The sequence below is a fragment of the Orcinus orca genome, unplaced genomic scaffold, assembly GCF_937001465.1.
Source record: "Orcinus orca unplaced genomic scaffold, mOrcOrc1.1 scaffold_125, whole genome shotgun sequence".
Taxonomy (NCBI): domain Eukaryota; kingdom Metazoa; phylum Chordata; class Mammalia; order Artiodactyla; family Delphinidae; genus Orcinus; species Orcinus orca.
Window position 1 is genome coordinate 427,085 of NW_026043827.1, and position 26,975 is coordinate 454,059.

Genomic DNA, 26,975 nt, shown 5'->3' on the forward strand with positions numbered 1-26,975 from the left:
TGGTCAAAAGTGCCATCTGAAAAAAGTGTAAAATCCAGAAAGGTAGGACAGGCCATGGAGAACTGGGAGCCTTGTTATGCTGATGGGTGGGATGTAAATTGCCAACAGCCACTCGGGAGAAGTGTATGGTGTTTCCTGAAACATCTAAAAAACAAAGCAACAGAGCCTAGGGCACTTCCACTTATGGTCCTATAGCTTAGGGAAATTAAAATCAAAAAGACACAGCCACCCCAAAGTTTGGGATGGCTCTGTTTACAAGAACCTCGTTTATGGTACAAGTTCAATATCGCAGAAAGTGAAAAATGGATAAAGAATTTGTGCTACTTACGTACAATGCAATATCACTCAGCAATGAAATCTATGTCATCAGGCCTGTAGCAGCATAGTGAGTGGATTCAGGTATGACGATTCTAACTGAAATAAGTCACACAGAAAAAGAAACATCATAAGATATCACTAATACACGGAATGTAAACTTGGCTACACAGGAACTGAATTACAAAAAAGAACAGGGTCTCAAATTTAGAAAACCAACTTATGCTTGCTTAAGGGGAAAGGTGAGTTGGGGTGCTGCATAAAACCAGAGATTGAAATGAGCACAGATAAAGTTCCTTAAGACAAATATGTAATAGACAAGAGCTACTCCTTGCTCAACGAAATGGACTCAAAACCCCATATTAAACGCCTAATAATGTACCAGACTAGTCAGTATCTTAAAACCTATGGATTGCTATGTCTCTGAAAGAGAATCAAGCGTGAGTACAGGGGCATAAACGCAGCAGTGAGAGGATTGGAGAGGTTCGGTGAGCAAATGAAGACCCTTTGAAGTCATATTGCATGGTACCCGTTCCACGGGTCTCAACTCTCCAGGTTTAAGGGATTCTTCCTTCAGCTAAAGCATGCATGTGGAACCCAGAGTATGATCAACCGTGTGATCGGGAGACGTGTTCCAATATGTCTCAGTTCTCGTCCCCGGGTACTCGGGTGCAACATTCCAGATGCTTTACTAACACTCTCCCGAGTTGGAGAGTCAGTGCCTTTAAACTCCTGTTTGGCCCAGTTTGCAATTTCTGTGGAAGATGAACAGGAATAGGGAGAACCAATGAGAGACTAGCTAGAGGTGTCTGGACGGGCAAATTTAACTCTCATTTCCCACCAGGTAGAGGAATTATCCAAAGGCTCAGCGTGCCGTGCCGGAACCAGATTAGGGCCTGAAGCAATCCTGCGGTGTTGCGGCCAGCTCACAAGAAAGCGAGTTGAAGAAAGGAGCTCAGGGGCACTGTAATTCACACACCTGCAGAGTTATAAATGACAGCTATCGTCCAAAAATATACTGAAGTAAGGCTGCCAAGAGGACTTGAAAGTGGGGCAGAATTGCAGGATATCGATTTCAGGAGGTACACTGGAATTGCATTTAAAGCATAGGAAAAGAGGCAGAACGTCGACAATGATGCACTTGGCCAAAAAGGGCATATGCGTTTTTTCCTGAATATATTCAGGAAAAAACGGATATGCCCTTTTTGGCCAACCAAGCAAGCTTGCAAAGGAAATCTGCACTACAATGAAGTCTCACTTCCCCCTGGTCAAAAGTGCCATCTGAAAAAAGTGTAAAATCCAGAAAGGCAGGACAGGCCATGGAGAACTGGGAGCCTTGTTATGCTGATGGGTGGGATGTAAATTGCCAACAGCCACTCGGAAGAAGTGTATGGTGTTTCCTGAAACATCTAAAAAACAAAGCAACAGAGCCTAGGGCACTTCCACTTATGGTCCTATAGCTTAGGGAAATTAAAATCAAAAAGACACAGCCACCCCAAAGTTTGGGACGGCTCTGTTTACAAGAACCTCGTTTATGGTACAAGTTCAATATCGCAGAAAGCGAAAAATGGATAAAGAATTTGTGCTACTTACGTACAATGCAATATCACTCAGCAATGAAATCTATGTCATCAGGCCTGTAGCAGCATAGTGAGTGGATTCAGGTATGACGATTCTAACTGAAATAAGTCACACAGAAAAAGAAACATCATAAGATATCACTAATACACGGAATGTAAACTTGGCTACACAGAAACTGAATTACAAAAAAGAACAGTGTCTCAAATTTAGAAAACCAACTTATGCTTGCTTAAGGCGAAAGGTGAGTTGGGGTGCTGCATAAAACCAGAGATTGAAATGAGCACAGATAAAGTTCCTTAAGACAAATATGTAATAGACAAGAGCTACTCCTTGCTCAACGAAATGGACTCAAAACCCCATATTAAACGCCTAATAATGTACCAGACTAGTCAGTATCTTAAAACCTATGGATTGCTATGTCTCTGAAAGAGAATCAAGCGTGAGTACAGGGGCATAAACGCAGTAGTGAGAGGATTGGAGAGGTTCGGTGTGCAAATGAAGACCCTTTGAAGTCATATTGCATGGTACCCATTCCACGGGTCTCAACTCTCCAGGTTTAAGGGATTCTTCCTTCAGCTAAAACATTCATGTGGAACCCAGAGTATGATCAACCGTGTGATCGGGAGACGTGTTCAAATATGTCTCAGTTTTCGACCCCTGGTACTCGGGTGCAACTTTTCAGACGCTTTACTAACACTCTCCCGACTTGGAGAGTCAGTGCCTTTAACCTCCTGTTTGGCCCAGTTTGCAATTTCTGCGGAAGATGAACAGGAATAGGGAGAACCAATGAGAGACTAGCTGGAGGTGTCTGGACGGGCAAATTTAACTCTCATTTCCCACCAGGAAGAGGAATTAACCAACGGCTCACCGTGCCATGCCAGAACAAGATTAGGTCCTGAAGCAATCCTGCGGTGTTGCTGCCAGCTCACAAGAAAGCGAGTTGAAGAAAGGAGCTCAGGGACACTGTAGTTCACAAACCTGCAGAGTTATAAATGACAGCTATCGTCCAAAAATATACTGAAGTAAGGCTGCCAAGAGGACTTGAAAGCGGGGCAGAATTGCAGGAAACCGATTTCAGGAGGTGGACTGGAATTGCATTTAAAGCATAGGAAAAGAGGCAGAACGTCCACAATGATGCACTTGGCCAAAAAGGGCGTATGCGTTTTTTCCCGAATATATTCAGGAAAAAACGCATACGCACTTTTTGGCCAACCAAGCAAGCTTGCAAAGGAAATCTGCACTACAATGAAGTCTCACTTCCCCCCGGTCAAGAGGGCCATCTGAAAAAAGTGTAAAATCCAGAAAGGCAGGACAGGCCATGGAGAACTGGGAGCCTTGTTATGCTGATGGGCGGGATGTAAATTGCCAACAGTCACGGGGGAGAAGTGTATGGTGTTTCCTGAAACATCTAAAAAACAAAGCAACAGAGCCTAGGGCACTTCCTCATATGGTCCTATAGCTTAGGGAAATTAAAATCAAAAAGACACAGCCACCCCAATGTTTGGGACGGCTCTGTTTACAAGAACCTCGTTTACTGTACAAGTTCAATTTCGCAGAAAGTGAAAAATGGATAAAGAATTTGTGGTTCTTACGTACAATGCAATATCACTCAGCAATGAAATCTATGTCATCAGGCCTGTAGCAGCATAATGAGTGGATTCAGGTATGATGATTCTAACTGAAATAAGTCACACAGAAAAAGAAACATCATAAGATATCACTAATACACGGAATGTAAACTTGGCTACACAGGAACTGGATTACAAAACAGAACAGGGTCTCAAATTTAGAAAACCAACTTATGCTTGCTTAAGGGGAAAGGTGAGTTGGGGTGCTGCATAAAACCAGAGATTGAAATGAGCACAGATAAAGTTCCTTAAGCCAAATATGTAATAGACAAGAGCTACTCCTTGCTCAACGAAATGGACTCAAAACCCCATATTAAACGCCTAAGAATGTACCTGACTAGTAAATATCTTAAAACCTATGGATTGCTATGTCTCTGAAAGAGAATCAAGCATGTGTACAGGGGCATAAACGCAGCAGTGATAGGATTGGAGAGGTTTGGTGAGCAAATGAAGACCCTTTGAAGTCATATTACATGGTACCCGTTCCACGGGTCTCAACTCTCCAGGTTTAAGGGATTCTTCCTTCAGCTAAAGCATGCATGTGGAACCCAGAGTATGATCAACCGTGTGATCGGGAGACGTGTTCCAATATGTCTCAGTTCTCGTCCCCGGGTACTCGGGTGCAACATTCCAGATGCTTTACTAACACTCTCCCGAGTTGGAGAGTCAGTGCCTTTAAACTCCTGTTTGGCCCAGTTTGCAATTTCTGCGGAAGATGAACAGGAATAGGGAGAACCAATGAGAGACTAGCTGGAGGTGTCTGGACGGGCAAATTTAACTCTCATTTCCCACCAGGTAGAGGAATTATCCAAAGGCTCAGCGTGCCGTGCCGGAACCAGATTAGGGCCTGAAGCAATCCTGCGGTGTTGCGGCCATCTCACAAGAAAGCGAGTTGAAGAAAGGAGCTCAGGGGCACTGTAATTCACACACCTGCAGAGTTATAAATGACAGCTATCGTCCAAAAATATACTGAAGTAAGGCTGCCAAGAGGACTTGAAAGCGGGGCAGAATTGCAGGATACCAATTTCAGGAGGTACACTGGAATTGCATTTAAAGCATAGGAAAAGAGGCAGAACGTCGACAATGATGCACTTGGCCAAAAAGTGCATATGCGTTTTTTCCTGAATATATTCAGGAAAAAACGCATATGCCCTTTTTGGCCAACCAAGCAAGCTTGCAAAGGAAATCTGCACTACAATGAAGTCTCACTTCCCCCTGGTCAAAAGTGCCATCTGAAAAAAGTGTAAAATCCAGAAAGGCAGGACAGGCCATGGAGAACTGGGAGCCTTGTTATGCTGATGGGTGGGATGTAAATTGCCAACAGCCACTCGGGAGAAGTGTATGGTGTTTCCTGAAACATCTAAAAAACAAAGCAACAGAGCCTAGGGCACTTCCACTTATGGTCCTATAGCTTAGGGAAATTAAAATCAAAAAGACACAGCCACCCCAAAGTTTGGGATGGCTCTGTTTACAAGAACCTCGTTTATGGTACAAGTTCAATATCGCAGAAAGTGAAAAATGGATAAAGAATTTGTGCTACTTACGTACAATGCAATATCACTCAGCAATGAAATCTATGTCATCAGGCCTGTAGCAGCATAGTGAGTGGATTCAGGTATGACGATTCTAACTGAAATAAGTCACACAGAAAAAGAAACATCATAAGATATCACTAATACACGGAATGTAAACTTGGCTACACAGGAACTGAATTACAAAAAAGAACAGGGTCTCAAATTTAGAAAACCAACTTATGCTTGCTTAAGGGGAAAGGTGAGTTGGGGTGCTGCATAAAACCAGAGATTGAAATGAGCACAGATAAAGTTCCTTAAGACAAATATGTAATAGACAAGAGCTACTCCTTGCTCAACGAAATGGACTCAAAACCCCATATTAAACGCCTAATAATGTACCAGACTAGTCAGTATCTTAAAACCTATGGATTGCTATGTCTCTGAAAGAGAATCAAGCGTGAGTACAGGGGCATAAACGCAGCAGTGAGAGGATTGGAGAGGTTCGGTGAGCAAATGAAGACCCTTTGAAGTCATATTGCATGGTACCCGTTCCACGGGTCTCAACTCTCCAGGTTTAAGGGATTCTTCCTTCAGCTAAAGCATGCATGTGGAACCCAGAGTATGATCAACCGTGTGATCGGGAGACGTGTTCCAATATGTCTCAGTTCTCGTCCCCGGGTACTCGGGTGCAACATTCCAGATGCTTTACTAACACTCTCCCGAGTTGGAGAGTCAGTGCCTTTAAACTCCTGTTTGGCCCAGTTTGCAATTTCTGTGGAAGATGAACAGGAATAGGGAGAACCAATGAGAGACTAGCTAGAGGTGTCTGGACGGGCAAATTTAACTCTCATTTCCCACCAGGTAGAGGAATTATCCAAAGGCTCAGCGTGCCGTGCCGGAACCAGATTAGGGCCTGAAGCAATCCTGCGGTGTTGCGGCCAGCTCACAAGAAAGCGAGTTGAAGAAAGGAGCTCAGGGGCACTGTAATTCACACACCTGCAGAGTTATAAATGACAGCTATCGTCCAAAAATATACTGAAGTAAGGCTGCCAAGAGGACTTGAAAGTGGGGCAGAATTGCAGGATATCGATTTCAGGAGGTACACTGGAATTGCATTTAAAGCATAGGAAAAGAGGCAGAACGTCGACAATGATGCACTTGGCCAAAAAGGGCATATGCGTTTTTTCCTGAATATATTCAGGAAAAAACGGATATGCCCTTTTTGGCCAACCAAGCAAGCTTGCAAAGGAAATCTGCACTACAATGAAGTCTCACTTCCCCCTGGTCAAAAGTGCCATCTGAAAAAAGTGTAAAATCCAGAAAGGCAGGACAGGCCATGGAGAACTGGGAGCCTTGTTATGCTGATGGGTGGGATGTAAATTGCCAACAGCCACTCGGAAGAAGTGTATGGTGTTTCCTGAAACATCTAAAAAACAAAGCAACAGAGCCTAGGGCACTTCCACTTATGGTCCTATAGCTTAGGGAAATTAAAATCAAAAAGACACAGCCACCCCAAAGTTTGGGACGGCTCTGTTTACAAGAACCTCGTTTATGGTACAAGTTCAATATCGCAGAAAGCGAAAAATGGATAAAGAATTTGTGCTACTTACGTACAATGCAATATCACTCAGCAATGAAATCTATGTCATCAGGCCTGTAGCAGCATAGTGAGTGGATTCAGGTATGACGATTCTAACTGAAATAAGTCACACAGAAAAAGAAACATCATAAGATATCACTAATACACGGAATGTAAACTTGGCTACACAGAAACTGAATTACAAAAAAGAACAGTGTCTCAAATTTAGAAAACCAACTTATGCTTGCTTAAGGCGAAAGGTGAGTTGGGGTGCTGCATAAAACCAGAGATTGAAATGAGCACAGATAAAGTTCCTTAAGACAAATATGTAATAGACAAGAGCTACTCCTTGCTCAACGAAATGGACTCAAAACCCCATATTAAACGCCTAATAATGTACCAGACTAGTCAGTATCTTAAAACCTATGGATTGCTATGTCTCTGAAAGAGAATCAAGCGTGAGTACAGGGGCATAAACGCAGTAGTGAGAGGATTGGAGAGGTTCGGTGTGCAAATGAAGACCCTTTGAAGTCATATTGCATGGTACCCATTCCACGGGTCTCAACTCTCCAGGTTTAAGGGATTCTTCCTTCAGCTAAAACATTCATGTGGAACCCAGAGTATGATCAACCGTGTGATCGGGAGATGTGTTCAAATATGTCTCAGTTTTTGACCCCTGGTACTCGGGTGCAACTTTTCAGACGCTTTACTAACACTCTCCCGACTTGGAGAGTCAGTGCCTTTAACCTCCTGTTTGGCCCAGTTTGCAATTTCTGCGGAAGATGAACAGGAATAGGGAGAACCAATGAGAGACTAGCTGGAGGTGTCTGGACGGGCAAATTTAACTCTCATTTCCCACCAGGAAGAGGAATTAACCAAAGGCTCAGCGTGCCGTGCCGGAACCAGATTAGGGCCTGAAGCAATCCTGCGGTGTTGCGGCCAGCTCACAAGAAAGCGAGTTGAAGAAAGGAGCTCAGGGGCACTGTAATTCACAAACCTGCAGAGTTATAAATGACAGCTATCGTCCAAAAATATACTGAAGTAAGGCTGCCAAGAGGACTTGAAAGCGGGGCAGAAATGCAGGATACCAATTTCAGGAGGTACACTGGAATTGCATTTAAAGCATAGGAAAAGAGGCAGAACGTCGACAATGATGCACTTGGCCAAAAAGGGCATATGCGTTTTTTCCTGAATATATTCAGGAAAAAACGCATATGCCCTTTTTGGCCAACCAAGCAAGCTTGCAAAGGAAATCTGCACTACAATGAAGTCTCACTTCCCCCTGGTCAAAAGTACCATCTGAAAAAAGTGTAAAATCCAGAAAGGCAGGACAGGCCATGGAGAACTGGGAGCCTTGTTATGCTGATGGGCGGGATGTAAATTGCCAACAGCCACTCGGGAGAAGTGTATGGTGTTTCCTGAAACATCTAAAAAACAAAGCAACAGAGCCTAGGGCACTTCCTCATATGGTCCTATAGCTTAGGGAAATTAAAATCAAAAAGACACAGCCACCCCAAAGTTTGGGACGGCTCTGTTTACAAGAACCTCGTTTACGGTACAAGTTCAATTTCGCAGAAAGTGAAAAATGGATAAAGAATTTGTGGTACTTACGTACAATGCAATATCACTCAGCAATGAAATCTATGTCATCAGGCCCATAGCAGCATAATGAGTGGATTCAGGTATGATGATTCTAACTGAAATAAGTCACACAGAAAAAGAAACATCATAAGATATCACTAATACACGGAATGTAAACTTGGCTACACAGGAACTGGATTACAAAACAGAACAGGGTCTCAAATTTAGAAAACCAACTTATGCTTGCTTAAGGGGAAAGGTGAGTTGGGGTGCTGCATAAAACCAGAGATTGAAATGAGCACAGATAAAGTTCCTTAAGCCAAATATGTAATAGACAAGAGCTACTCCTTGCTCAACGAAATGGACTCAACACCCCATATTAAACGCCTAAGAATGTACCTGACTAGTAAGTATCTTAAAACCTATGGATTGCTATGTCTCCGAAAGAGAATCAACCGTGAGTACAGGGGCATAAACACAGCAGTGATAGGATTGGAGAGGTTCGGTGAGCAAATGAAGACCCTTTGAAGTCATATTCCATGGTATCCATTCCACGGGTCTCAACTCTCCAGGTTTAAGGGATTCTTCCTTCAGCTAAAACATGCATGTGGAACCCAGGGTATGATCAACCGTGTGATCGGGAGACGTGTTCCAATATGTCTCAGTTCTCATCCCCTGGTACTTGGGTGCAACATTCCAGACGCTTTACTAACACTCTCCCGACTTGGAGAGTCAGTGCCTTTAACCTCCAGTTTGGCCCAGTTTGCAATTTCTGCGGAAGATGAACAGGAATAGGGAGAACCAATGAGAGACTAGCTTGAGGTGTCTGGACGGGCAAATTTAACTCTCATTTCCCACCAGGAAGAGGAATTAACCAAAGGCTCAGCCTGCCGTGATGGTCCCAGATTAGGGCCTGAAGCAGTCCTGCGGTGTTGCGGCCAGCAAACAAGAAAGCGAGTTGAAGAAAGGAGCTCAGGGACACTGTAATTCACAAACCTGCAGAGTTATAAATGACAGCTATCGTCCAAAAATATACTGAAGTAAGGCTGCCAAGAGGACTTGAAAGTGGGGCAGAATTGCAGGAAACCGATTTCTGGAGGTAGACTGGAATTGCATTTAAAGCATAGGAAAAGAGGCAGAATGTCGACAATGATGCACTTGGCCAAAACAGGCGTATACGTTTTTTCCTGAATATATTCAGGAAAAAACGCATACGCCCGTTTTGGCCAACCAAGCAAGCTTGCAAATGAAATCTGCACTACAATGAAGTCTCACTTCCCCCCGGTCAAAAGGGCCATCTGAAAAAAGTGTAAAATCCAGAAAGGCAGGACAGGCCATGGAGAACTGGGAGCCTTGTTATGCTGATGGGCGGGATGTAAATTGCCAACAGCCACTCGGGAGAAGTGTATGGTGTTTCCTGAAACATCTAAAAAACAAAGCAACAGAGCCTAGGGCACTTCCACTTATGGTCCTATAGCTTAGGGAAATTAAAATCAAAAAGACACAGCCACCCCAAAGTTTGGGACGGCTCTGTTTACAAGAACCTTGTTTACGGTACATGTTCAATATCGCAGAAAGTGAAAAATGGATAAAGAAGTTGTGGTACTCACGTACAATGCAATATCACTCAGCAATGAAATCAATGTCATCTGGCCTATAGCATCATAATGAGTGGATTCAGGTATGATGATTCTAACTGAAATAAGTCACACAGAAAAAGAAACATCATAAGATATCACTAATACACGGAATGTAAACTTGGCTACACAGGAACTGGATTACAAAACAGAAGAGGGTCTCAAATTTAGAAAACCAACTTATGCTTGTTTAAGGGGAAAGGTGAGTTGGGGTGCTGCATAAAACCAGAGATTGAAATGAGCACAGATAAAGTTCCTTAAGCCAAATATGGAATAGACAAGAGCTACTCCTTGCTCAACGAAATGGACTCAACACCCCATATTAAACGCCTAAGAATGTACCTGACTAGTAAGTATCTTAAAACCTATGGATTGCTATGTCTCCGAAAGAGAATCAAGCGTGTGTACAGGGGCATAAACGCAGGAGTGATAGGATTGGAGAGGTTCGGTGAGCAAATGAAGACCCTTTGAAGTCATATTGCATGGTACCCATTCCACGGGTCTCAACTCTCCAGGTTTAAGGGATTCTTCCTTCAGCTAAAGCATGCATGTGGAACCCAGAGTATGATCAACCGTGTGATCGGGAGACGGGTTCAAATATGTCTCAGTTCTTGTCCCCTGGTACTCAGGTGCAACATTCCACACGCTTTACTAAGACTCTCCGGACTTGGAGAGTCAGTGCCTTTAACCTCCTGTTTGGCCCAGTTTGCAATTTCTGCGGAAGATGAACAGGGATAGGGAGGACCAATGAGAGACTAGCTGGAGGTGTCTGGACGGGCAAATTTAACTCTCATTTCCCACCAGGAAGAGGAATTAACCAAAGGCTCAATGTGCCGTGCCGGAACCAGATTAGGGCCTGAAGCAATCCTGCGGTGTTGCGGCCAGCTCACAAGAAAGCGAGTTGAAGAAAGGAGCTCAGGGGCACTGTAATTCACAAACCTGCAGAGTTATAAATGACAGCTATCGTCCAAAAATATACTGAAGTAAGGCTGCCAAGAGGACTAGAAAGCGGGGCAGAATTGCAGGAAACCCATTTCAGGAGGTAGACTGGAATTGCATTTAAAGCATAGGAAAAGAGGCAGAAGGTCGATAATGATGCACTTGCCCAAAAAGGACGTATGCGTTTTTTCCTGAATATATTCAGGAAAAAACGCATACGCCCTTTTTGGCCAACCAAGCAAGCTTGCAAAGGAAATCTGCACTACAATGAAGTCTCACTTCCCCCAGGTCAAAAGGGCCATCTGAAAAAAGTGTAAAATCCAGAAAGGCAGGACAGGCCATGGAGAACTGGGAGCCTTGTTATGCTGATGGGCGGGATGTAAATTGTCAACAGCCACTCAGGAGAAGTGTATGGTGTTTCCTGAAACATCTAAAAAACAAAGCAACAGAGCCTAGGGCACTTCCACTTATAGTCCTATAGCTTAGGGAAATTAAAATCAAAAAGACACAGACACCCCAAAGTATGGGACGGCTCTGTTTATAAGAACCTCGTTTACGGTACAAGTTCAATATCGCAGAAAGTGAAAAATGGATAAAGAAGTTGCGGTACTTACGTACAATGCAATATCACTCAGCAATGAAATCTATGTCATCAGGCCCGTAGCAGCATAGAGTGGATTCAGGTATGATGATTCTAACTGAAATAAGTCACACAGAAAAAGAAACATCATAAGATATCACTAATACACGGAATGTAAACTTGGCTACACAGGAACTGGATTACAAAACAGAACAGGGTCTCAAATGTAGAAAAGCAACTTATGCTTGCTTAAGGGGAAAGGTGAGTTGGGGTGCTGCATAAAACCAGAGATTGAAATGAGCACAGATAAAGTTCCTTAAGCCAAACATGTAATAGACAAGAGCTACACCTTGCTCAACGAAATGGACTCAACCCCCCATATTAAATGCCTAATAATGTACCTCACTAGTAAGTATCTTAAAACCTATGGATTGCTATGTCTCCGAAAGAGAACCAAGCGTGTGTACAGGGGCATAAACGCAGCAGTGATAGGATTGGAGAGGTTCGGTGAGCAAATGAAGACCCTTTGAAGTCACATTGCATGGTACCCATTACACGGGTCTCAACTCTCCAGGTTTAAGGGATTCTTCCTTCAGCTAAAACATGCATGTGGCACCCAGAGTATGATCAACCGTGTGATCGGGAGACGTGTTCAAATATGTCTCAGTTTTCATCCCCTGGTACTCGGGTGCAACATTCCAGACGCTTTACTAACACTCTCCCGACTTGGAGAGTCAGTGCCTTTAACCTCCTGTTTGCCCCAGTTTGCAATTTCTGCGGAAGATGAACAGGAATAGGGAGGACCAATGAGAGACTAGCTGGAGGTGTCTGGACGGGCAAATTTAACTCTCATTTCCCACCAGGAAGAGGAATTAACCAAAGGCTCAGCGTGCCGTGCCGGAACCAGTTTAGGGCCTGAAGCAATCCTGCGGTGTTGCGGCCAGCTCACAAGAAAGCGAGTTGAAGAAAGGAGCTCAGGGGCACTGTAATTCACAAACCTGCAGAGTTATAAATGACAGCTATCGTCCAAAAATATACTGAAGTAAGGCTGCCAAGAGGACTTGAAAGCGGGGCAGAATTGCAGGAAACCGATTTCAGGAGGTAGACTGGAATTGCATTTAAAGCATAGGAAAAGACGCAGAACGTCCACAATGATGCACTTGGCCAAAAAGGGCGTATGCGTTGTTTCCTGAATATATTCAGGAAAGAACGCATACGCACTTTTTGGCCAACCAAGCAAGCTTGCAAAGGAAATCTGCAGTACAATGAAGTCTCACTTCCCCCCGGTCAAAAGGGCCTTCTGAAAAAAGTGTAAAATCCAGAAAGGCACGACAGGCCATGGAGAACTGGGAGCCTTGTTATGCTGATGGGCGGGATGAAAATTGCCAACATCCACTCAGGAGAAGTGTATGGTGTTTCCTGAAACATCTAAAAAACAAAGCAACAGAGCCTAGGGCACTTCCACTTATAGTCCTATAGCTTAGGGAAATTAAAATCAAAAAGACACAGCCACCCTAAACTTTGGGTCGGCTCAGTTTACAAAAACCTCGTTTACGGTACAAGTTAAATATCACAGAAAGCGAAAAATGGATAAAGAAGTTGTGGTACTTACGTACAATGCAATATCACTCAGCAATGAAATCATTGTCATCAGGCCCGTAGCAGCATAATGAGTCGATTCAGGTATGATGATTCTAACTGAAATAAGTCACACAGAAAAAGAAACATCATAAGATATCACTAATACACAGAATGTAAACTTGGCTACAGAGGAACTGGATTACAAAACAGAACAGGGTCTCAAATTTAGAAAACCAACTTATGCTTGCTTAAGGGGAAAGGTGAGTTGGGGTGCTGCATAAAACCAGAGACTGAAATGAGCACAGATAAACTTCCTTAAGCCAAATATGTAATAGACAAGAGCTACTCCTTGCTCAACGAAATGGACTCAACACCCCATATTAAACACCTAATAATGTACCTGACTAGTATCTTAAAAGCTATGGATTGCTATGTCTCCAAAAGAGAATCAAGCGTGTGTACAGGGGCATAAACGCAGCAGTGATAGGATTGGAGAGGTTCGGTGAGCAAATGAAGACCCTTTGAAGTCATATTGCATGGTACCCATTCCACGGGTCTCAACTCTCCAGGTTTAAGGGATTCTTCCTTCAGCTAACACATGCATGTGGAACCCAGACTATGATCAACCGTTTGATCGGGAGACGTGTTCAAATATGTCTCAGTTCTCGTCCCCTGGTACTCGGGTGCAACTTTCCAGACGCTTTACTAACACTCTCCCGAATTGGAGAGTCAGTGCCTTTAACCTCCTGTTTGGCCCAGTTTGCAATTTCTGCGGAAGATGAACAGGAATAGGGAGAACCAATGAGAGACTAGCTGGAGGTGTCTGGATGGGCAAATTTAACTCTCATTGCCCAACTGGAAGAGGAATTAACCAAAGGCTCAGCGTGCCCTGATGGAACCAGATTAGTGTCTGAAGCAATCCTGCGGTGTTGCGGCCAGCTCACAAGAAAGCGAGTTGAAGAAAGGAGCTCAGGGGCACTGTAATTCACAAATCTGTAGAGTTATAAATGACAGCTATGGTCCAAACATATACTGAAGTAAGGCTGCCAAGAGGACTTGAAATCGGCGCAGAATTGCAGGAAACTGATTTCAGGAGGTAGACTGGAATTGCATTTAAAGCATAGGAAAAGAGGCAGAATGTCGACAATGATGCACTTGACCAAAAAGGGCGTATGCGTTTTTTCCTGAATATATTCAGGAAAACAGGCATATGTCCTTTTTGGTCAACCAAGCAAGCTTGCAAAGGAAATCTGCACTACAATGAAGTCTCACTTCCCCCCAGTCAAAAGGGCCATCTGAAAAAAGTGTAAAATCCAGAAAGGCAGGACAGGCCATGGAGAACTGGGAGCCTTGTTGTGCTGATGGGCGGGATGTAAATTGCCAACAGCCACTCTGGAGAAGTGTATGGTGCTTCCTGAAGCATCTAAAAAACACATGAACAGAGCCTAGGGCATTTCCACTTATGGTCCTATAGCTTAGGGAAATTAAAATCAAAAAGACACAGCCACCCCAAAGTTTGGGATTGCTCTGTTGACAAGAACCTCGTTTACGGTACAAGTTCAATATCGCAGAAAGCGAAAAACGGATAAAGAAGTTGTGGTACTTACGTACAATGCAATATCTCTCAGGAATAAAATCTATGTCATCAGGCCCGTAACAGCATAATGAGTGGATTCAGGTATGATGATTCTAACTGATATAAGTCACACAGAAAAAGAAACATCATAAGATATCACTAATAAACGGAATGTAAACTTGGCTACACAGGAACTGGATTACAAAAGAGAACAGGGTCTCAAATTTAGAAAACCAACTTATGCTTGCTTAAGGGGAAAGGTGAGTTGGGGTGCTGCATAAAACCAGAGATTGAAATGAGCACAGATAAAGTTCCTTTAGCCAAATATGTAATAGACAAGAGCTACTCCTTGCTAAACGAAACGGGCTCAACACCCCATATTAAACGCCTAACAATGTGGCTGACTAGTAAGTATCTTAAAACTTATGGATTGCTATGTCTCCAAAAGAGAATGAAGCGTGTGTACAGTGGTAGAAACGCAGCAATGATAGGATTGGAGAGGTTCGGTGAGCAAATGAAGACCCTTTGAAATCATATTGCATGGTACCCATTCCACGGGTCTCAACTCTCCAGGTTTAAGGGATTCTTCCTTCAGCTAAAACATGCATGTGTAACCCAGAGTATGATCAACCGTGTGATCAGGAGATATGTTCCAATTTGTCTCAGTTCTCGTCCACCGGTGCTCGGGTGCAACATTCCAGCCGCTTAACTAACACTCTCCCGACTTGGAGAGTCAGTGCCTTTAACCTCCTGTTTGGCCCAGTTTGCAATTTCTGCGGAAGATAAACAGGAATAGGGAGAAGCAATGAGAGACTAGCTGGAGGTGTCTGGACGGGCAAATTTAACTCTCATTTCCAACCAGGAAGAGGAATTAAGCAAAGGCTCAGCGTGCCGTGCCGGAACCAGATTAGGGCCTGAAGCAATCCTGTGGTGCTGCGGCCAGCTCACAAGAAAGCGAGTTGAAGAAAGGAGCTCAGGGGCACTGTAATTCACAAACCTGCAGAGTTATAAATGACAGCTATCGTCCAAAAATATACTGAAGTAAGGCTGCCAAGAGGACTTGAAAGCGGGGCAGAATTGCAGGAAACTGATTTCAGTAGGCAGACAGGAATTGCATTTAAAGCATAGGAAAAGAGGCAGAACGTCGACAATGATGCACTTGGCCAAAAAGTGCGTATGCGTTTTTTCCTGAATATATTCCGGAAAAAACGCATACGCACTTTTTGGCCAACAAAGCAAGCTTGCAAAGGAAATCTGCACTACAATGAAGTCTCACTTCCCCCCGGTCAAAAGGGTCATTTCAAAAAAAGTGTAAAATCCAGAAAGGCAGGACAGGCCATGGACAACTGGGAGCCTTGTTGTGCTGATGGGCGGGATGTAAATTGCCAACAGCCACTCTGGAGAAGTGTATGGTGTTTCCTGAAACATCTAAAAAACAAAGCATCAGAGCCTAGGGCACTTCCACTTATGGTCCTATAGCTTAGGGATATTAAAATAAAAAAGACACAGCCACCCCAAAGTTTGGAACGGCTCTGTTTACCAGAGCCACGTTTACGTTACAAGTTCAATATCACAGAAAGTGAAAAATGGATAAAGAAGTTGTGGTACTTACGTACAATGCAATATCACTCAGTAATGAAATCTATGTCATCAGGCCCATAGCAGCATAATGAGTGGATTCAGGTATGATGATTCTAACTGAAATAAGTCACACAGAAAAAGAAACATCATAAGATATCACTAATACACGGAATGTAAACTTGGCTACACAGGAACTGAATTACAAAACAGAACAGGGTCTCAAATTTAGAAAACCAACTTATGCTTGCTTAAGGGGAAAGGTGAGCTGGGGTGCTGCATAAAACCAGAGATTGAAATGAGCACAGATAAAGTTCCTTAAGCCAAATATGTAATAGACAAGAGCTACTCCTTGCTCAACGAAATGGACTCAACACCCCATATTAAACGCCTGAGAATGTACCTGACTAGTAAGTATCTTAAAACCTATGGATTGCTATGTCTCCGAAAGAGAATCATGTGTGTGTACAGGGGCATAAACGCAGCAGTGATAGGATTGGAGAGGTTCAGTGAGCAAATGAAGACCCTTTGAAGTCATATTGCATGGTACCCATTCCACGGGTCTCAACTCTCCAGGATTAAGGGATTCTTCCTTCAGCTAAAACATGCATGTGGAACCCAGAGTATGATCAACCGTGTGATCGGGAGACGGGTTCAAATATGTCTCAGTTTTCGTCCCCTGGTACTCGGGTGCAACATTCCAGACGCTTAACTAACACTCTCCCGAGTTGGAGAGTCAGTGCCTTTAACCTACTGTTTGGCCCAGTTTGCAATTTCTGTGGAAGATGAACAGGAATAGGGAGAACAAAGGAGAGACTAGCTGGAGGTGTCTGGATGGGCAAATTTAACTCTCATTTCCAACCAGGAAGAGGAATTAACCAAAGGCTCAGCGTGCCGTGCCGGAACCAGATTAGGGTCTGAAGGAATCCTGCGGTGTTGCGGCCCGCTCACAAGAAAGCGAGTTGAAGAAAGGAGCTCAGGGGCACTGTAATTCACAAACCTGCAGAGTTATAAATGACAGCTATCGTCCAAAAATATACTGAAGTAAGGCTGCCAAGAGGACTTGAAAGCGGGGAAGAATTGCAGGAAACCGATTTCACGAGGTAGACTGGAATTGCATTTAAAGCATAGGAAAAGAGGCAGAACGTCGACAATGATGCACTTGGCCAAAAAGGGCGTATGCGTTTTTTCCTGAATATATTCAGGACAAAACGCATACGCCCTTTTTGGCCAACCAAGCAAGCTTGCAAAGGAAATCTGCACTACAATGAAGTCTCACTTCCCCCCAGGTCAAAAGGGCCATCTGAAAAAAGTGTAAAATCCAGAAAGGCAGGACAGGCCATGGAGAACTGGGAGCCTTGTTATGCTGATGGGTGGGATGTAAATTGCCAACAGCCACTCCGGAGAAGTGTATGGTGTTTCCTGAAACATCTAAAAAACAAAGCAACAGAGCCTAGGGCACTTCCACTTATGGTCCTATAGCTTAGGGAAATTAAAATCAAAAAGACACAGCCACCCAAAAGTTTGGGACGGCTCTGTTTACAAGAAACTCTTTTACGGGACAGGTTCAATATCGCAGAAAGTGAAAAATGGATAAAGAAGTTGTGGTACTTACATACAATGCAATATAACTCAGCAATGAAATCTATGTCATCAGGCCCGTAGCAGCATAATGAGTGGATTCAGGTATGATGATTCTAACTGAAATAAGTCACAAGAAAAAGGAATATCATAAGATATCACTAATACACGGAATGTAAACTTGGCTACACAGGAACTGAATTACAAAACAGAACAGGGTCTCAAATTTAGAAAACCAACTTATGCTTGCTTAAGGGGAAAGGTGAGTTGGGGTGCTGCATAAAACCAGAGATTGAAATGAGCACAGATAAATTTCCTTAAGCCAAATATGGAATAGACAAGAGCTACTCCTTGCTCAATGAAATGGACTCAACACCCCATATTAAACGCCTAAGAATGTACCTGATTAGTAAGTATCTTAAAACCTATGGATTGCTATGTCTCTGAAAGAGAATCAAGCGTGTGTACAGGGGCATAAATGCAGCAGTGATAGGATTGGAGAGGTTCGGTTAGCAAATGAAGACCCTTTGAAGTCATATTGCATGGTACCCATTCCACGGGTCTCAACTCTCCAGGTTTAAGGGATTCTTCCTTCAGCTAAAGCATGCATGTGGAACCCAGAGTATGATCAACCATGTGATTGGGAGACGTGTTCCAATATGTCTCAGTTCTCGTCCACTGGTACTCGGGTGCAACATTCCAGACGCTTTACTAACACTCTCCCGACTTGGAGAGTCAGTGCCTTTAACCTCCTGTTTGGCCCAGTTTCCAATTTCTGCGGAAGATGAACAGGAATAGGGAGGACAAATGAGAGACTAGCTGGAGGTGTCTGGACGGGCAAATTTAACTCTCATTTCCCACCAGGAAGAGGAATTAACCAAAGGCTCAGTGTGCCGTGCCGGAACTAGATTAGGGCCTGAAGCAATCCTGCGGTGTTGCGGCCAGCTCACAAGAAAGCGAATTGAAGAAAGGAGCTCAGGGGCAGTGTAATTCACAAACCTGCAGAGTTATAAATGACAGCTATCGTCCAAAAATATACTGAAGTAAGGCTGCCAAGAGGACTTGAAAGCGGGGCAGAATTGCAGGAAACTGATTTCAGGAGGTACACTGGAATTGCATTTAAAGCATAGGAAAAGAGGCAAAACGTCGACAATGATAAACTTGGCCACAAAGGGCGTATGCGTTTTTTCCTGAATATATTCAGGAAAAAAAGCATACGCACTTTTTGGCCAACCAAGCAAGCTTGCAAAGGAAATCTGCACTACAATGAAGTCTCACTTGCCCCCGGTCAAAAGAGCCATCTGAAAAAAGTGTAAAATCCAGACAGGCAGGACAGGCCATGGAGAACTGGGAGCCTTGTTATGCTGATGGGCGGGATGTATATTGCCAACAGCCACTCGGGAGAAGTGTATGGTGTTTCCTGAAACATCTAAAAAACAAAGCAACAGAGCCTAGGGCACTTCCACTTATGGCCCTATAGCTTAGGGAAATTAAAATCAAAAAGACACAGCCACCCCTAAGTTTGGGACGGCTCTGTTTACAAGAAACTCGTTTATGGGACTAGTTCAATATCGCAGAAACTGAAAACTGGATAAAGCAGTTGTGGTACTTACGTACAATGCAATATCACTCAGCAATGAAATCTATGTCATCAGGCCCGTAGCAGCATAATGAGTGGATTCAGGTATGATGATTCTAACTGAAATAAGTCACACAGGAAAAGAAACATCAGAAGATATCACTAATACACGGAATGTAAACCTGGCTACACAGGAACTGAATTACAAAACAGAACAGGGAATCAAATTTAGAAAACCAACTTATGCTTGCTTAAGGGGAAAGGTGAGTTGGGGTGCTGCATAAAACCAGAGATTGAAATGAGCACAGATAAAGTTCCTTAAGCCAAATATGGAATAGACAAGAGCTACTCCTTGCTCAACGAAATGGACTCAACACCTCATATTAAAAGCCTAAGTATGTAGCTGTCTAGTAAGTATCTTAAAACCTATGGATTGCTATGTCTCCGAAAGAGAATCAAGTGTGTGTACAGGGGCATAAACGCAGCAGTGATAGGATTGGAGAGTTTTGGTGAGCAAATGAAGACCCTTTGAAGTCATATTGCATGGTACCCATTCCACGGGTCTCAACTCTCCAGGTTTAAGGGATTCTTCCTTCAGCTAAAACATGCATGTGGAACCCAGAGTGTGATCAACCGTGTGATCGGAAGACGTGTTCCAATATGTCTCACTTTTCGTCCCCTGGTACTCGGGTGCAATATTCCAGACGTTTTACTAACAATCTCCCGACTTGGAGAGTCAGTGCCTTTAACCTCCTGTTTGGCCCAGTTTGCAAATTCTGCGGAAGATGAACAGGAATAGGGAGGACCAATGAGAGACTAGCTGGAGGTGTCTGGACGGGCAAATTTAACTCTCATTTCCCACCAGGAAGAGGAATTATCCAAAAGCTCAGCGTGTCATGCCGGAACCAGATTAGGGCCTGAAGCAATCCTGCATTGTTGCGGCCAGCTCACAAGAAAGCGAGTTGAAGAAAGGAGCTCAGGGACACTGTAATTCACAAACATGCAGAGTTATAAATGACAGCTATCGTCCAAAAATATACTGAAGTAAGCCTGCCAAGAGGACTTGAAAGTGGGGCAGAATTGCAGGAAACCGATATCGGGAGGTAGACAGGAACTGCATTTAAAGCATAGCAAAAGAGGCAGAATGTCCACAATGATGCACTTGGCCAAAAAGGGCGTATGCATTTTTTCCTGAATATATTCAGGAAAATACGCATACGCCCTTTTTGGCCAACCAAGCAAGCTTGCAAAGGAAATCTGCACTACAATGAAGTCTCACTTCCCCCTGATCAAAAGGGCCATCTGAAAAAAGTGTAAAATCCAGAAAGGCAGGACAGGCCATGGAGAACTGGGAGCCTTGTTATGCTGATGGGCGGGATGTAAACTCCCAACAGCCACTGGGGAGAAGTGTATGGTGTTTCCTGAAACATCTAAAAAACAAAGCAACAGAGCCTAGGGCACTTCCACTTATGGTCCTATAGCTTAGGGAAATTAAAATCAAAAAGACACAGCCACCCCAAAGTTTGGGATGGCTCTGTTTACAAGAACCTCGTTTATGGTACAAGTTCAATATCGCAGAAAGCGAAAAATGGATAAAGCAGTTGTGGTACTTACGTACAATGCAATATCACTCAGCAATGAAATCTATGTCAACAGGCCTGTAGCAGAAAATGAGTGGGCTCAGGTATGATGATTCTAACTGAAATAAGTCACACAGAAAAAGAAACATCATAAGATATCACTAATACACGGAATGTAAACTTGGCTACACAGGAACTGGGTTACAAAAGAGAACAGGGTCTCAAATTTAGAAAACCAACTTATGCTTGCTTAAGGGGAAATGTGAGTTGGGGTGCTGCATAAAACCAGAGATTGAAATGAGCACAGATAAAGTTCCTTAAGCCAAATACGTAATAGACAAGAGCTATTCCTTGCTCAACGAAATGGACTCAACACCCCATATTAAACGCCTAAGAATGTACCTGATTAGTAAGTATCTTAAAACCTATGGATTGCTATGCCTCCGAAAGAGAATCAAGCGTGTGTACAGGGGCATAAACGCAGCAGTGATAGGATTGGAGAGGTTCGGTGAGCAAATGAAGACCCTTTGAAGTCACATTGCATGGTACCCATTCCACGGTTCTCAACTCTCCAGGTTTAAGGGATTCTTCCTTCAGCTAAAACAAGCATGTGGAACCCAGAGTATGATCAACTGTGTGATCGGGAGACGTGTTCCAATATGTCTCAGTTCTCGTCCCCTGGTACTCGGGTGCAACATTCCAGACGCTTTACTAACACTCTCCCGACTTGGAGAGTCAGTGCCTTTAACCTCCTGTTTGCCCCAGTTTGCAATTTCTGCGGAAGATGAACAGGAATAGGGAGGACAAATGAGAGACTAGCTGGAGGTGTCTGGACGGGCAAATTTAACTCTCATTTCCCACCAGGAAGAGGAATTAACCAAAGGCTCAGTGTGCCGTGCCGGAACTAGATTAGGGCCTGAAGCAATCCTGCGGTGTTGCGGCCAGCTCACAAGAAAGCGAATTGAAGAAAGGAGCTCAGGGGCAGTGTAATTCACAAACCTGCAGAGTTATAAATGACAGCTATCGTCCAAAAATATACTGAAGTAAGGCTGCCAAGAGGACTTGAAAGCGGGGCAGAACTGCAGGAAAGCAATTTCAGGAGGAACACTGGAATTGCATTTAAAGCATAGGAAAAGAGGCAGAACGTCGACAATGATGCACTTGGCCAAAAAGGGCGTATGCGTTTTTTCCTGAATATATTCAGGAAAAAACGCATACGCCCTTTTTGGCCAACCAAACAAGCTTGCAAAGGAAATCTGCACTACAATGAAGTCTCACTTCCCCGCGGTCAAAAGGGCCATCTGAAAAAAGTGTAAAATCCAGAAAGGCAGGACAGGGCATGGAGAACTGCTAGCCTTGTTATGCTGATGGGCGGGATGTATATTGCCAACAGCCACTCGGGAGAAGTGTATGGTGTTTCCTGAAACATCTAAAAAACAAAGCAACAGAGCCTAGGGCACTTCCACTTATGGCCCTATAGCTTAGGGAAATTAACATCAAAAAGACACAGCCACCCCAAATTTGGGACGGCTCTGTTTACAAGAAACTCGTTTACGGGACAAGTTCAATATCACAGAAAGTGAAAAATGGATAAAGCAGTTGTGGTACTTACGTACAATGCAATATCACTCAGCAATGAAATCTATGTCATCAGACCCATAGCAGCATAATGAGTGGATTCAGGTATGATGATTCTAACTGAAATAAGTCACACAGAAAAAGAAACATCATAAGATATCACTAATACACGGAATGTAAACTTGGCTACACAGGAACTGGATTACAAAAGAGAACAGGGTCTCAAATTTGGAAAACGAACTTATGCTTGCTTAAGGGGAAAGGTGAGTTGGGGTGCTGCATAAAACCAGAGATTGAAATGAGCACAGATAAAGTTCCTTAAGCCAAATATGGAATAGACAAGAGCTACGCATTGCTCAACGAAATGGACTCAACACCCCATATTAAACGCCTAAGTATGTACGTGACTAGTAAGTATCTTAAAACCCATGGATTGCTATATCTCCAAATGAGAATCAAGCGTGTGTACAGGGGCATAAACGCAGCAGTGATAGGATTGGAGAGGTTCGGTGAGCAAATGAAGACCCTTTGAAGTCATATTGCATGGTACCCATTCCACGGGTCTCAACTCTCCAGGTTTAAGGGATTCTTCCTTCAGCTAAAACATGCATGTGGAACCCAGAGTGTGATCAACCGTGTGATCGGGAGACATGTTCCAATATGTCTCAGTTCTCGTCCCCTGGTACTCGGGTGCAACATTCCAGATGCTTTACTAACACTCTCCCGACTTGGAGAGTCAGGGCCTTTAACCTCCTGTTTGGCCCAGTTTGCAATTTCTGCAGAAGATGAACAGGAATAGGGAGAACCAATGAGAGACTAGCTGGTGGTGTCTGGACGGGCAAATTTAAGTCTCATTTCCCACCAGGAAGAGGAATTAACCAAAGGCTCAGCGTGCCGTGCCAGAACAAGATTAGGGCCTGAAGCAATCCTGCGGTGTTGCGGCCAGCTCACAAGAAAGCGAGTTGAAGAAAGGAGCTCAGGGGCCCTGTAATTCACAAACCTGCAGAATTATAAATGACAGCTATCATCCAAAAATATACTGAAGTAAGGCTGCCAAGAGGACTTGAAAGCGGGGAAGAATTGCAGAAAACCGATTTCAGGAGGTAGACTGGAATTGCATTTAAAGCATAGGAAAAGAGGCAGAACGTGGACAATGATAAATGTGGCCAAAAAGGGCGTATGCGTTTTTTCTTGAATATATTCAGGAAAAAACGCATACGCCCTTTTTGGCCAACCAAACAAGCTTGCAAAGGAAATCTGCACTACAATGAAGTCTCACTTCCCCGCGGTCAAAAGGGCCATCTGAAAAAACTGTAAAATCCAGAAAGGCAGAACAGGCCATGGAGAACTGGGAGCCTTGTTATGCTGATGGGCGGGATGTAAATTGCCAACAGCCACTCGGGAGAAGTGTATGGTGTTTCCTGAAACATCTAAAAAACAAAGCAACAGAGCCTAGGGCATTTCCACTTATGGTCCTATAGCTTAGGGAAATTAAAATCAAAAAGACACAGCCACCCCAAAGTTTGGGACGGCTCTCTTTACAAGAACCGCATTTATGGTACAAGTTCAATATCGCAGAAAGCGGAAAATGGATAAAGAATTTGTGGTACTTACGTACAATGCAATATCACCCAGCAATGAAATCTATGTCATCAGGCACGTAGCAGCATAATGAGTGGATTCAGGTATGATGATTCTAACTGAAATAAGTCACACAGAAGAAGAAACATCATAAAATATCACTAATACACGGAATGTAAACTTGGCTACACAGGAACTGGATTACAAAACAGAACAGGGTCTCAAATTTAGAAAACCAACTTATGCTTGCTTAAGGGGAAAGGTGAGTTGGGGTGCTGCATAAAACCAGAGATTGAAATGAGCACAGATAAAGTTCCTTATGCCAAATATGTAATAGACAAGAGCTACTCCTTGCTCAATGATATGGACTCAACACCCCATATTAAACGCCAAAGAATGTAGCTGACTAGTAAGTATCTTAAAACCTATGGATTGCTATGTCTCCAAAGGAGAATCAAGCGTGTGCACAGGGGCATAAACGCAACAGTGATAGGATTGGAGAGGTTCGGTAAGCAAATGAAGACCCTTTGAAGTCATATTGCATGGTACCCATTCCACGGGTCTCAACTCTCCAGGTTTAAGGGATTCTTCCTTCAGCAAAATCATGCATGTGGAACCCAGAGTATGATCAACCGTGTGATCGGGAGACATGTTCAAATATGTCTCCGTTCTCGTCCCCTGGAACTCGGGTGCAACATTCCAGACGCTTTACTAACACTCTCCCGACTTGGAGAGTCAGTGCCTTTAACCTCCTGTTTGGCCCAGTTTGCAATTTCTGCGGAAGATGAACAGGAATAGGGAGAAGCAATGAGAGGCTAGCTGGAGGTGTCTGTACGGGCCAATTGAACTCTCATTTCCCACCAGGAAGAGGAATTAACGAAAGGCTTAGCGAGTCGTGCCGGAACCAGATTAGGGCCTGAAGCAATCCTGCGGTGTTGCGGCCAGCTCAGAAGAAAGCGAGTTGAAGAAAGGAGCTCAGGGGCACTGTAATTCACAAACCTGCAGAGTTATAAATGACAGCTATCGTCCAAAAATATACTGAAGTAAGGCTGCCACGAGGACTTGAAAGCGGGGCAGAATTGCAGGAAACCGATTTCAGGAGGTAGACTGGAATTGAATTTAAAGCATAGGAAAAGAGGCAGAACGTCAACAATGATGCACTTGGCCAAAAAGTGTGTATGCATTTTTTCCTAAATATATTCAGGAAAAAATGCATACGCCCTTTTTGGCCAACCAAGCAAGCTTGCAAAGGAAATCTGCACTACAATGAAGTCTCACTTCCCCCCAGGTCAAAAGGGCCATCTGAAAAATGTATAAAATCCAGAAAGGCATGACAGGCCATGGAGAACTGGAAGCCTTGTTATGCTGATGAGCGGGATGTAAATTGCCAACAGCCACTCAGGAGAAGTGTATGGTGTTTCCTGAAACATATAAAAAACAAAGCAACAGAGCCTAGAGCACATCCACTTATGGCCCTATAGCTTAGGGAAATTAAAATCAAAAAGACACAGCCACCCCTAAGTTTGGGACGGCTCTGTTTACAAGAAACTCGTTTATGGGACTAGTTCAATATCGCAGAAAGTGAAAAATGGATAAAGCAGTTGTGGTACTTACGTACAATGCAATATCACTCAGCAATGAAATCTATGTCATCAGGCCCGTAGCAGCATAATGAGTGGATTCAGGTATGATGATTCTAACTGAAATAAGTCACACAGGAAAAGAAACATCAGAAGATATCACTAATACACGGAATGTAAACTTGGCTACACAGGAACTGGATTACAAAACAGAACAGTGTCTCAAATTTAGAAAACCAACTTATGCTTGCTTAAGGGGAATGGTGAGTTGGGGTGCTGCATAAAACTAGAGATGAAATGAGCACAGATAAAGTTCCTTAAGCCAAATGTGGAATAGACAAGAGCTACTCCTTGCTCAACGAAATGGACTCAACACCCCATATTAAACGCCTAAGAATGTACCTGACTAGTAAGTATCTTAAAACCTATGGATTGCTATGTCTCCGAAAGAGAATCAAGCGTTTGTACAGGGGCATAAACACAGCAGTGATAGGATTGGAGAGGTTCGGTTAGCAAATGAAGACCCTTTGAAGTCATATTGCATGGTACCCATTCCACGGGTCTCAACGCTCCAGGTTTAAGGGATTCTTCCTTCAGCTAAATCATGCATGTGGAACCCTGAGTATGATCAACCATGTGATCGGGAGACGTGTTCCAATATGTCTCAGTTTTCATCCCCTGGTACTCGGGTGCAACTTTTCAGACGCTTTACTAACACTCTCCCGACTTGGAGAGTCAGTGCCTTTAACCTCCTGTTTGGCCCAGTTTGCAATTTCTGCGGAAGATGAACAGGAATAGGGAGAACCAATGAGAGACTAGCTGGAGGTGTCTGGACGGGCAAATTTAACTCTCATTTCCCACCAGGAAGAGGAATTAACCAAAGGCTCAGCGTGCCGTGCTGGAACCAGATTAGGGCCTGAAGCAATCCTGCGATGTTGCGGACAGCTCACAAGAAAGCGAAGTGAAGAAAGGAGCTCAGGGGCACTGTAATTCACAAACCTGCAGAGTTATAAATGACAGCTATCCTCCAAAAATATACTGAAGTAAGGCTGCCAAGAGGACTAGGAAGCTGAGCAGAATTGCAGGAAACTGATTTCAGGAGGTACACTGGAATTGCATTTAAAGCATAGGAAAAGAGGCAAAACGTCGACAATGATAATCTTGGCCACAAAGGGCGTATGCGTTTTTTCCTGAATATATTCAGAAAAAAACGCATACGCCCTTTTTGGCCAACCAAGCAAGCTTGCAAAGGAAATCTGCACTACAATGAAGTCTCACTTGCCCCCGGTCAAAGGGGCCATCTGAAAAAAGTGTAAAATCCAGAAAGGCAGGACAGGCCATGGAGAACTGGGAGCCTTGTTATGCTGATGGGCGGGATGTAAACTCCAAACAGCCACAGGGGAGAAG

General features: G+C 43.7%; 1 long non-coding RNA gene across 1 annotated transcript in view; it reads right to left on the reverse strand.

Annotated features, from left to right (window-relative positions):
- LOC125963198 (uncharacterized) overlaps window positions 1-26,975 on the reverse strand; it is a 367,083-nt gene that overhangs the window by 172,056 nt on the left and 168,052 nt on the right. Inside the window, exon 2 of the long non-coding RNA XR_007475019.1 lies at window positions 11,756-11,778. This is a non-coding gene — a long non-coding RNA (uncharacterized LOC125963198). The remainder of the gene's footprint in view (window positions 1-11,755; window positions 11,779-26,975) is intronic.